Source organism: Vicia villosa, linkage group LG4, assembly GCF_029867415.1.
Source record: "Vicia villosa cultivar HV-30 ecotype Madison, WI linkage group LG4, Vvil1.0, whole genome shotgun sequence".
Classification (NCBI taxonomy): domain Eukaryota; kingdom Viridiplantae; phylum Streptophyta; class Magnoliopsida; order Fabales; family Fabaceae; genus Vicia; species Vicia villosa.
In genome coordinates, this window is record NC_081183.1 from 150737307 (window position 1) to 150749884 (window position 12578).

The 12578-nt window shown below is 33.3% G+C and overlaps 1 long non-coding RNA gene across 10 annotated transcripts; it reads right to left on the bottom strand.

Moving 5' to 3' along the window:
• Positions 1-931: 931 nt before the first annotated feature.
• Positions 932-3211, bottom strand: LOC131595506 (uncharacterized). 10 transcript variants are annotated; one of them, XR_009281905.1, is made up of 7 exons: positions 3024-3211; positions 2769-2907; positions 2430-2670; positions 2183-2269; positions 1987-2085; positions 1445-1853; positions 932-1300 (listed from the first exon to the last, which is right to left on the bottom strand). It is a non-coding gene; the product is annotated as an uncharacterized LOC131595506 (long non-coding RNA). The 10 variants fall into 10 exon arrangements; XR_009281907.1 differs by having other exon boundaries at positions 1445-1871; XR_009281909.1 differs by having other exon boundaries at positions 1445-1597; positions 1707-2085.
• Between the last annotated feature and the right edge of the window lie 9367 nt (positions 3212-12578).

Sequence of the window (12578 nt, forward strand, 5' to 3'; positions counted from 1 at the left end):
AAATTCGAAGAAAAAAAACGTGTAGAAGAGAAAAACACAATTTTATAAGGTCTAACATGTTAAAAAAAAAGATATATTTGTTGAATTGAGTATAAACAAAAGAAAAGAAAATATACATTAACTAGTCTGTATACCGTGCGAGGCACGGGTTTAAATTGTATTAATTAAAACAATTTTGTCTAACAAAATATATAACAAAATAATAATATAGAGATATGTATGGTTTAAATTTTGTTTTGTTTTCTATAAGTTATAAAAAATACAATTCAAATAATATACTAATAAAGAGTTATTATTTATAGATTAGACAAAAAAGGTAACAAAATAATAGAATTAATTTATTTATGAAGTCATTCAGTAATTAAAAATTAAAATAATATGATAGATTAACTAATAAAATTTAGTATTTTAAAAAAAGATAATATATATGTTTTAAAAACTGACCATATTAGTTGTGTAAAAATGAGATTTCACTGTAACTTATAAATTGAAGCATCCAAATCAAACTTATATAAAAGTGAGGCTTCATGGTTATTGAAAAAAAATTAATTGAATAATTATTTACTATAAAGAAACAATAATTCTGTAAAAATATGATAAATTTATAGAAATACATTTTAAAAAGACATAAATTTAAAAAGCCTTGGGATTACTATCCAATCCAAGTACTCAAGCCTGATTCTTACTACATCACACCATTGGTTCCTTGCAATAGCTTAACTATATAAAATAGCTACAACTGGCTTGCTCTGCTGATTGGTTGCGTACACAGATTCAACGGTCATGATCTTTACATGTAAAATATAAAATGTGTTTTCTTAGCACTCAAAACTGCAACACATTTTTAGCATTCAAGATATATGACTCATATATGGAGCAGAAAATGAGATCTATCTATAATTTAAAGAAAAACAATTTGGAGACAGATATAGAATAATCAAAATAGATTAAGAGTTATTACAATAAATAATTCATTTTCTCAAGAATGAAATAGAGTTTATTATTTCATCATCATCTACTTGTGTTGAGACTTAAGCTCTTGTACTCTCTTGTCCGTGTCTCGTAAAGCTTTTCCGTAAATGCCGATCAAATGGGAAAAGGAATACAAAATCTGACTTATAATAAAATTAACTTTGAAGCCTGTATTTTAGTATATCATATGGCAAGTTTGTTTGTGAAATCACCTCATCAACTCCTTCAGGAGAGATGATAAGTGGTGGATATATCATGAACATATCTCCAACTATACAAATTAACAAACCATGTTTCTCACACTGTGCTGCGAAATATGCACCTATTCCTGTAAAAAAAAACCTCATAGAGTCAGAACAAACTGGTAACTATGCTCACAAAATTAAACAATTATACAATTATTAAAACAACTTAATTAAACAATAATTACATAACACTTGAGATAACAAAATATATATGTAAAGGATCTTACAAATAACTGGTTTAAATAGGACAAGGAACAACCCAAAAAAACTTCATTTAGCGTTGAGGATGCGGTATGCTATCGTGAAGAACATTCTCTATCAAGATGAGTTTGTTTGGGATAAAGCCACAGGATCTAAAAGGGCTGATGATGAAATTTGGGCTGAATATATCAACATGAAAATGAAAATTACTAACAGATTAAATTTGGGCTGAATGTGTTGTATTCTTTTCACACCAAAGAGGTCTCCGATGTTAGAAATAACATATACCAAAAGCAAATATATACAGCAGTATCAGGATGGATCAAATCGAACAACAACACAGGTGATGTTGTCTGAGCTTCCTGGAGTATGAGCTTCTTTAATAAGTGATTTAGATGCAACTTTTGCATCAGTCATATTATGTAACACCGCATCCTGAAAAAGGTAGAGAGACTGCATAAGTAAACAAAGCCTTAGATATGCATTATTTTTAATATACTTTATTATTCAGGAAAATTCATATAGGTGTAACTCTCAATTTATCGAGGCAAGATAAGAAAAATCTCACATTGTTTGATATAACATTCCAAAGATCATCGATAGCTACTATTAAAAAATCCACGCCTTCAATGTCTTCCTAAATCGAAAGAGTAGACCCTCCATGTTCCTATATAAACCAGCAATAAAGTAATTTATTTATTGTAATCCTTAGTATATTATGACACATACAAACAAATGGAAAATCCAAATAGGATGAAATATACCTACTCATAATACAAATCCTCCAACTTGTTCAATCCTCTGACACTCATAAGATCTATCAAGTTTGTGATTGATAGATAAAGGAGCAGCTGCATAACATGTTCGTATCAGTGAAAAGAAAAGAAAAACACTACGATGAAGATACAATTTTGTTTTGCTTCTTCGGTATATCAGACTAATATAAGTAATTTATACATAACTTTACAAAACTATAGTAACCAAAATTCAGCCATTGACAATAGCACCAACCTAAACCAGCTCTAGATGCAACTACGCGGGAATCACCAACATCAACCAGCTAAGAGTTATAAAAGTGTATAAAAAAAGTTGAGAGAGTTTAATCATGCTAAGTTGGATTATTGATGATTTCATGGCCAGGATAACCTTGGTTGTTGGGACAATAATTCTGACCAATGATGATGGGATTCTCAACATTCTTCATTATGATGACATATTTTCCCAATTCTAATTGTAGTATTTCTTGTTGAACCTGCATTACAAAATTAACAGTCAAGATCAGAACAAAACCATATATAACCATATATAATAATATGCAAAGAAAAAAATTACAAATCAAACAACAACAACCTTCTCATCCGTTAGAACCATCTCTATAGCATAAAATTTCTGTTTCGAATTCATGTCTGGCACAAACCACAATCGAATAACTCGAACAACAACATACCATGACTCTTTTGCTGGTGTGATTTCAGAAACAACATTGCGTCTTGCGACGACCATAGGAAAATAACGTAGAATCGTAAGGGTTTAAAGGGGATGATGAATTGGAGATGAGATAAGTCATATTTATAGGAAGAAATACAAAAAGCTGAAAGAACAAACCTTCAAACTATCATTGATGATGCAGTGATTAGATTTTGGGAGATGAGAATCCAGCATTCAATTATTTGCATCGTGAATGGAATAGAAGATCACCAACCGCCGAACATTTACAGTTTGATTGAAATTTTGGAAAAACCTAATTTGAGATAGATTAAGAATGAGAGAGATTTCTGAAGGCAAAGAGAAGGGATAATGTATTGGGTGTGAAAATTGAAAAAATTGGAAAAAGAGATATGTATATGAAAGGGCGGTGCATTGAAAGGAAAAAAAAAGGAAGGGAGATGTATCGTTTATTGGGTGTTCAATATTTTCTAAGAGATTTAATGTAAAAATAAATTAAAAACAAAAAATAAGAATAAAATTTACGGAAGTGGAAAAGGTTTACATACGTGAAAAAATAAAATAAAAACTAAAAATTATTAATTAAAAAATTACTAAAAATGGAAATCTTAAAATTAGCATGGGATCTAGAATGGTGACACTTGGCAAAGTTGCCAAAGTTCTCATCTAGTTATTTTATATTGTATGATTTATTCAAACGACTTTCTCTCTCTCTCTCTCTCTCTCTCTCTCTCTCTCTTAATTTATTCAAACCTCTTTCTCTCTCTAAAAATCACAAACATGGAGGAACAACAGCCCGACCAAGAACAACACTGCCAGCTCATCACTCTCGGAACTCATAACCCCCTCCTCCCCGGTCCCCAATCAAACGACGAAGACGACGGCGGGTGCGCCTATTCAAAGGCGGTTCTCGTTGTCGACATGGTCTGGAACATCGCCTTCGTGCTTGTCGCCGCCGCCGTCATCCTATTCACGTTCAACGAGCGTCCCTCCACTCCTCTGACTTTGGCTCTGTGGCTACGCCTTGGAGTGCGTTCTCCATGTCGCTTTTGTTTACTCTGAATATCGTCGTGATTCCTTCTCTCACACTCCTTACAGGTTCATCTCTTCTTCATTTTCTTCGTTTCTTAATTAGGTCACTTTTCTTACTCAGTTTTTGTTTTTTAATTTTCTTTTATGAATTACTATGGGGCTATGTGATGTTGTTAATTGTTACACATTTGGTTTTTGCAGTGATTTTTCATTACTAGGTCTAATTTCAAATTGAAATTAGGGAGAGATTCTGCTGACTTTTTAATAATCATTGCCTCTTGAAATTGCTTTTTTGATAATTATTTCTTGTGGATTGGAAGGAGAGCTTAATGTTCATGAAGCTTGCTCCTATTTCATTACTACTGAGCTTAGCTATGAAGCACTATGTTGTTAATCCCAAATAACCCCTTAAATTTGTGAAGGAAACATTACACCCTCATATGATTGTGACAGCGGACATTAGAAAATCCTCTTGATTGTTGGAGTTAGAGAGTCATTACTCAATGAATTCAATGATGTAAGCCAATTATAAAAGGGATCCTCCTATGAAGGAAAGGACACCACATAAAAATAAAAGAAAACAAACTAACAACTTCAAAAATACGGTACAGTTGCAGTGTCGCCTTATTAGCTTCGAGGAGATTACCCAAAAGTGTTTGTCAGGAACAAGGGAAAATATGGATTCAAATAGTTTAGAAGAGAGATTGAATAGACCTTTCCAAAAATAGACTAGATAAAAAAAATTACTTTTGAAAATTAGATTTTGATGAAAATTGCTCAGCATATCGGAAATTTTTGTACAAAATCTTTACTCGACTTCGACTTCAATTTTCCAGCTACAAAAAGTTTTTGTTCTACATCGACCTTTAATTAGCCTTATCGGTTCCTTGAGTCTTGAATTGTCTGAAGATGAGAAAAACTCCAACTTCTCCTATAGTAGATTTTATACAACTCTATCGAAGTAATCTTGGAGAGAAGAACTTCCTTCTTTTTCCGCTGGATTTTTGATCTCATCCATAACACCACACAAACATGCCAACCCCCTTAAAATTTTCACAACGCATTTATCACAAAATGAACCTCCTCACACCCTAAGATGAGAGCTTAATCCAAACAACAAGAAAATGTAAGAGGTTTAAGATTAAGAGGAGATTTCGGTTGCAAATTCAAAATAAAGATTCAAAACCATTTTTGAAAGCTTGAGAGAAAATATGTGTTGTGAGTTCTAAATCAAAGAGATATTATTATATGGGTTTAGAAAAATGATTTATATATGTATTGAAGATAAGGCACAAAAATGAGAGAAAATGCTCATTTGATGAGTTAAGAACAAAAGGTGTGAGTTGAGTCAAAAGAGATTGATTTTAATCAAGATCCAAGAACCAAGAAAAACTATTTCCATAATTATAATAAACCCTTATATGATTTGAGTCAACCATATATGTTAGAACAAGATTTGTTCTGATCAATATTCTTAGTTTTGATGATAACAATGTATATGAATTTTGTTTGAGATAATGTGGTACTCTAATCCTATGCAATTTCCATTTCAAGAAATATATAAAGAGTGCATAAAATCAGCGCAAGAAGCACTGACTCAGAAGGTTCAGCATGCAACATCAGAACATGGTCTGACAAGACATCAGAAGATGGTTAAGCAGAATCAGAACATGGTCTATTGAAGCATCAGAAGAACTTGAGATCAGAAGCAGAAGCATTGAAGTTCTCATGGTATCACGCTAGAAGCACTTCAAGGTCAGAAGACAAGAAGATGCTCTGCACCAAGATGCTATGACTCTGATATATTCAAACGTTGTATCTACAAAGATCAGATCAGAAGCAAGTACAAGATGGCAGGCTACGCTGACTGACAAAAGGAACGTTAGAAGCTATTAAAGGAAAAGTCAGTTAAAGCAGGAAAAGCAAGGCTCGAGGTAGTTGACAAAAGAGTGAAACATTAAATGCAATGCTGTACGGATCACGCAACGCATTAAATGCTCCCAACGGTCATCTTCTCAAACGCCTATAAATAGAAGTTTTGATGAGAAGCTAAAAACAACACTTTGCGCAAACATACAGAAACGCTGTCAAATTTAAAAGCTCTCAAACTTCATCTTCAACCTTACTTCATTACTGTTGTAATATTTTAGTGAGATTAAGCTTAAACTTTAAGAGAAATATCACAGTTGTGATTATAGCTTTTAAGAAGCATTGTATAACTCTTGTAAGAATTTGTTTACATTCATTTGTAAAGAACTAGAGGAGATCAAGTTGTGATCGGATTCTCTAGAAAGTCTTAGAGGGTATCTAAGCATTGTGTTCCTAGAGTGATCAGGTTGTGATCAAAATACTCTAGAAGACTTAGAGGGTATCTAAGTGGAAAACCATTGTAATCTTGTGTGATTAGTGGATTAAATCCTCAGGTGAGGTAAATCACTCTAAGGGGGTGGACTGGAGTAGTTTCGTTAACAACGAACCAGGATAAAAATATTGTGTTGATTATTTTTATCTTAAGAGTTTTTAAAGTCACACTTATTCAAACCCCCCCCCCCCTTTCTAAGTGTTTTTCTATCCTTCAATTGGCATCAGAGCGCCAGTTCTAAGGTGCAAGCACTTAACCGTGTTTAGAAAAGATTCAGGAAGAGAAAAACACTAAGTCAAGATGGTTGAAACTCTAACACCTACATCTACATCTGGCTCTGCTGAGCAATACAATGGAAATGGTAACAATGGCTACACTATACCACCAGTATTCGATGGTGAAAACTTTGAATATTGGAAAGATAAAATCGAAAGTTACTTTCTTGGTTTAGATGGTGACTTATGGGATCTTCTGGTGGATGGTTACAAACATCCAGTGAAAGCTAGTGGTGTAAAGCTCTCAAGACAAGAGATGAGTGATGATCAAAAGAAGCAATTCAAAAATCATCACAAGTGTAGGACTGTTTTGCTGAATGCTATCTCTCATGCTGAATATGAGAAGATATCTAACAGGGAAAGTGCCTATGATATATATGAGTCACTGAAAATGACTCATGAAGGAAATGCCCAAGTCAAGGAGACCAAAGCTCTTGCTTTGATCCAGAAATATGAAGCCTTCAAGATGGAGGATGATGAAAACATTGAGAAAATGTTCTCAAGATTTCAAATGCTAACTGCTGGATTAAGAGTTCTTGACAAGGGATACACCAAGGCTGATCATGTCAAGAAGATCATCAGAAGCTTGCCAAGAAGATGGGGTCCTATGGTGACTACTTTCAAAATTGCCAAGAATCTGAATGAAGTCTCTCTTGAAGCATTGATCAGTGCTCTGAGGAGTCATGAAATAGAGCTGGATGCTAATGAACCTCAGAAGAAAAGTAAATCTATTGCATTAAAATCTAATTATAAAAAATGCACTAACGCTTTTCATGCTGAAGAAAAAGATTATGAAGAATCAGAATCAGAAGAAGAAGAAGATGAACTGTCCATGATCTCCAGAAGGGTAAACCAACTCTGGAAGAGCAAGCATAGGAAGTTCAAGAACTTCAAAATTTCTAAGAAGCTTGAACGTGGAGAATCTTCTGGAAGCAGAAGATCTGACAAGAAGAAGGTCACATGCTATGAATGCAATGAGCCTGGTCACTACAAGAATGAGTGTCCAAAACTTCAGAAGGAGAATCCCAAGAAGAAGTTTCATAAGAAGAAAGTTCTTATGGCAACATGGGATGATTCAGATTCAGAATCAGAATCAGACTCTGAAGGCGAGCAGGCAAACATTGCACTGATGGCCACAGTTGATGATGGATCAGAATCTACATCAGAATCAGATTCTGAAGAGGTATTCTCTGAACTATCTAGAGAAGAGTTAGTTTCCAGTTTAACAAAACTTCTGGAACTCAAGGCTCATCTTAGTATCAAATACAAAAAGTTGAAAAAGCTATTTGATTCTGAAACTAAGCTGGAAGTGGAAAATTCTGAACTGAAGGAAAAAGTTTTAAAATTATCCAAAGATATTGGATCTCCTTCTGACTCAGAAAAATCCATTCCTAGTCTCAATCATATTCTGAAAGAATATGACTCGAGTTTTAGAAAGTTTTTATCTAGAAGTATTGGCAGAAGTCATCTTGCTTCTATGATATATGGTGTTTCTGGAAACAAAAGGATTGGCGTTGGCTATGAGGGTGATACCCCACACAAATTTGAACCTGTAGATGATATGAAAATCACATACAAGTCATTGTATGATCAGTTCAAGTTTGGCCACTCACATGATATTAGGCTCACTTCACATGCCAAAAGCTTTCATGTTACACACACTAAGAAGCATGTGACACAACCTAGAAAATATCATGCTGCTAAACCTAAGGAATATCATGTTGTACCTCCTGTTGTTTGTTATGTTAAACCCAAGTTCAATCAGAACTTGAGGAAAACTAACAAGAAAGGACCCAAGAAGTTGTGGGTACCTAAGGAGAAGATAATTTATGTTGCAGATATCCTTGGCAGCAAAGAAGACAAAGCACAACATGTCATGGTACCTGGACTCTGGGTGCTCGCGACACATGACGGGAAAAAGGTCTATGTTCCAAGACCTGGTGCTTAAGTCTGGTGGAGAAGTCAAGTTTGGAGGAGATCAGAAGGGCAAAATTATTGGCTCTGGAACCATAAGTACTGGTAACTCTCCTTCCATATCTAATGTACTTCTTGTAGAAGGATTAGCGCATAACTTATTGTCCATAAGTCAATTAAGTGACAATGGTTATGACATAATCTTCAATTGCAAGGCTGTAAGTCAGAAGGATGGCTCAATCCTATTTACAGGAAAGAGAAAGAACAACATTTACAAGATTGATCTTCAAGATCTTAAGAATCAGAAGGTAACTTGTCTTATGTCTGTTAGTGAAGAGCAATGGGTCTGGCACAGAAGATTAGGCCATGCTAGTTTGAGAAAGATTTCTCAGATTAACAAACTAAATCTGGTCAGAGGACTCCCTAATCTGAAATATAAATCAGATGCTCTTTGCGAAGCATGTCAGAAGGGCAAGTTATCCAAACCTGCATTCAAATCTAAGAATGTTGTCTCTTCCTCTAGGCCGCTAGAACTTCTGCACATTGATCTGTTTGGACAAGTCAAAACAGCATCTGTCAGAGGGAAGAAACATGGATTAGTCATCGTAGATGATTATAGCCGCTGGACATGGATAAAGTTCTTAAAACACAAGGATGAGTCTCATTTAGTGTTCTTTGAATTCTGCACTCATATTCAATCTGAGAAGGAGTGCAAAATCATAAAGGTCAGAAGTGATCATGGTGGCGAATTTGAGAACAGATTCTTTGAGGAGTTCTTCAAAGAAAATGGTATTGCCCATGATTTCTCTTGCCCTAGAACTCCACAGAAAAATGGAGTTGTAGAGCGAAAGAATAGGACTCTACAAGAAATGGCCAGAACCATGATCAATGAAACCAATATGGCTAAGCATTTCTGAGCAGAAGCAATAAACACTGCATGTTATATTCAGAATAGAATCTGTATAAGACCTATTCTAAATAAGACTCCTTATGAATTATGGAAGAACAGGAAGCCCAACATTTCATATTTTCATCCTTTTGGATGTGTTTGTTTTATTCTGAATACTAAAGATCATCTTGGTAAGTTTGATTCTAAGGCACAAAAGTGTTTCCTTCTTGGATATTCTGAACGCTCTAAAGGCTACATAGTATACAATACTGAAACATTGGTTGTTGAAGAATCAATCAATATCAGATTTGATGATAAGCTTGGTCTTGAAAAGCCAAAGCAGTTTGAGAATTTTGCAGATTTAGATATTGATATATCAGAAGCTGAAGAACCAAGAAGCAAAGTATCAGAAGCTGAAGATCTCAGAAGCAAAGGATCAGAAGATCAAGTTGCTGCATCTTTAGAGAATCTCAGAATTTCTAAAGAGCCAACAGTCAGAAGATCTTCTAGACTCACCTCTGCTCATTCAGAAGATGTTATTCTTGGAAAGAAGGATGATCCTATCAGAACAAGATCTTTTCTAAAGAGTGGTTGTCAGAATCAATGATCAGAATCAGAAGGTGAGAAGTTTTACCTTTCATCATGTAACTCGGTTTTTTGAGGCGAACTGACTCCTAGCTCTTTTTTATTTTTGATTTTTTTTTTATTTTTTTGCAAGAGTCGCCACCGACTTTTATTTTATCCAAATAGGAAAGGCATAAAAGAACAGGAAAGACCTTTTGACAGATTTTGGGTTCGGGGGGTTGGTTATACAAAGGGAAGGTTTTAAGCACCCTTTGTATCCATGGTTATCCATGGGCTCTTAGTTTTGCTTAGATCACTTTTGCTCTTGTTTGATTTTTAAAATAAGCTCGGCAAGACATTAAGCCTTGTGCCTACATACCTCCTCGGTGCAATGGAGAAGTCAGAGCTAATGTAGTTCCGCTGAAAAGGGAAAACGGTTTTAAAAAAAATGAATAAACACTTTATCATCGTCAGAGAGAAATACTCGGCCATTGATCTTGAGCATGAGAACAAATGAGTTCTTTGCATCGCTAATGAAAGAAGGGCTCCAACTCGGATAAAATCAACGAGTATGCCACTAGCTCTCTCACGCAGAAAAGATCTCATTATATCAATCAATTTCAAAATCGTGGGGTATCGCAACTCACTACAACAATTAATCGTGTCTAAACTTTTACAGAAAAGCCACTAAGGGCAAAAGACATTTTTAAGAAAGGTTTCAAAAAAAGGTTTTACAAACATAAGAAGATTTTGGAAAAAAGGAAGAAGATTTTGAAAATATAAGAAGTGGAGGAGATGAAGAGGCTAACCTAGTGCATAAAATAAAAGTTTAAGGAGAGAATGATCTGACCAAAATAAGAAACCAACAGTTGACCGACGCATTACCACTTGGGGATCCAGATGAACTTATTATCTTTAGCACCACTTTGCATTAAGCACATTAAAATTTTGATGAAAATCAGGCAGAGTAACGGATGTTTTCGGGTAAAATCCTTATCTCAATGCCTTGGAATTAACCATCAAGGACTTTCAAGGAAATACCTGCATACGCAAACAGACAACAATCCAATGCCAGACAGAACAACCACAGAGTAATAAGAGAATAAGGGTCCAGAGGCACTAAGTCCATAAGTCCGAATCTCCAAAATGCTAGGGATAGTAACCAGTAGTCCAAGAGAGAACCTTAAGCGTTTTTTTTAGATTTTTGTTGTTTATTAGTGTTTTCGCATAAAAGTAAAGTATGGTCCAAGTGGACAAAAAGAAAATAGCGGAAACATAAACATAGCGTCCAAATGGACAAAGAGAAAATGGCGGAATATAAACGTCCAAATGGACAAAGAGAAAATAGCAGAAATATAAATAATATGTCCAAATGGACAAAGAAAAAAATAGCAGAAATATAAATAATATGTCCAAATGGACAAAGAAAAAATAGCAGAAATATAAATAATATGTCCAAATGGACAAAGGAAAAATAGCAGAAATATAAATAATATGTCCAAATGGACAAAGGAAAAATAACAGAAATATAAATAATATGTCCAAGTGGACAAAGAAAAAATAACAGAAACATAAATAATATGTCCAAATGGACAAAGAAAAAATAACAGAAATATAAATAATATGTCTAAGTGGACAAAGAAAAAATAACAGAAACATAAATATGTCCAAATGGACAAAGAAAAAATAACAGAAACATAAATAATATGTCCAAATGGACAAAGAAAAAATAACAGAAATATAAATAATATGTCCAAATGGACAAAGAAAAAATAACAGAAATATAAATAATATGTCCAAGTGGACAAAGAAAAAATAACAGAAATATAAATAATAAATAATAAAATAAAGCATAAAGCAAGAAATATAAAGAACAATATAATAAAATGCGATAAATAATAAAATAAAGCATAAAGCAAGAAATATAAAGAACAATATAATAAAATGTGGAAATTAAAGTCAATTGTTAGTATGTTAAAGATAACCATCTTGAAACTTGTCAAGTATGTTATCAAAGTTAGTAATAAAGATTGATGGTGAGTGAAGGATGTTCTTGGATTTAAATTCAATGGAACTTTATCAGAAGCTTGATAAAATCATAGCGACTACACGATAAAATTCCATAAGTCTTAAATCAACCGCATACAATTCTCTTCCATGTTTGATCTTTTTTTATTCCAATTCAAGACAAAGAAAAAGATAAGAAATAATATCAAATAATATACAAAAATAAATATAAAACAAATTAAGCTTAATATTTTTTGTGATTTTCTTGGAATTGATTTTAAGTTAATCAACAAACTAATTAAACAAATAATTATACAAATAATTAAACTTAACAAGAAAAATATTATTTTATATGTCAAAAAATATAAACCTAAATCTAAAAGGAAAATATTTTTGGAGTTTTTTGATTGGTTAAAAATAATTAAAAAGCAATATTTACATAATTACTAATTAATTAAGCAATATAAATTAATTATGAAAAGAAATAAAATATTTTTATGTTAAAAATTAAATAAACATTTTATCAACTTAAAACTAAAATTAAAACATTTTTTTTTGAGAAATTGAAAATATGCATAAATATGGAGTTTTTAATTCATGAACTCCTAACACTACTACATATTAAAAATTACATTGTACTTACTCTATGATGTCCCAAGAGTGGAATAGAG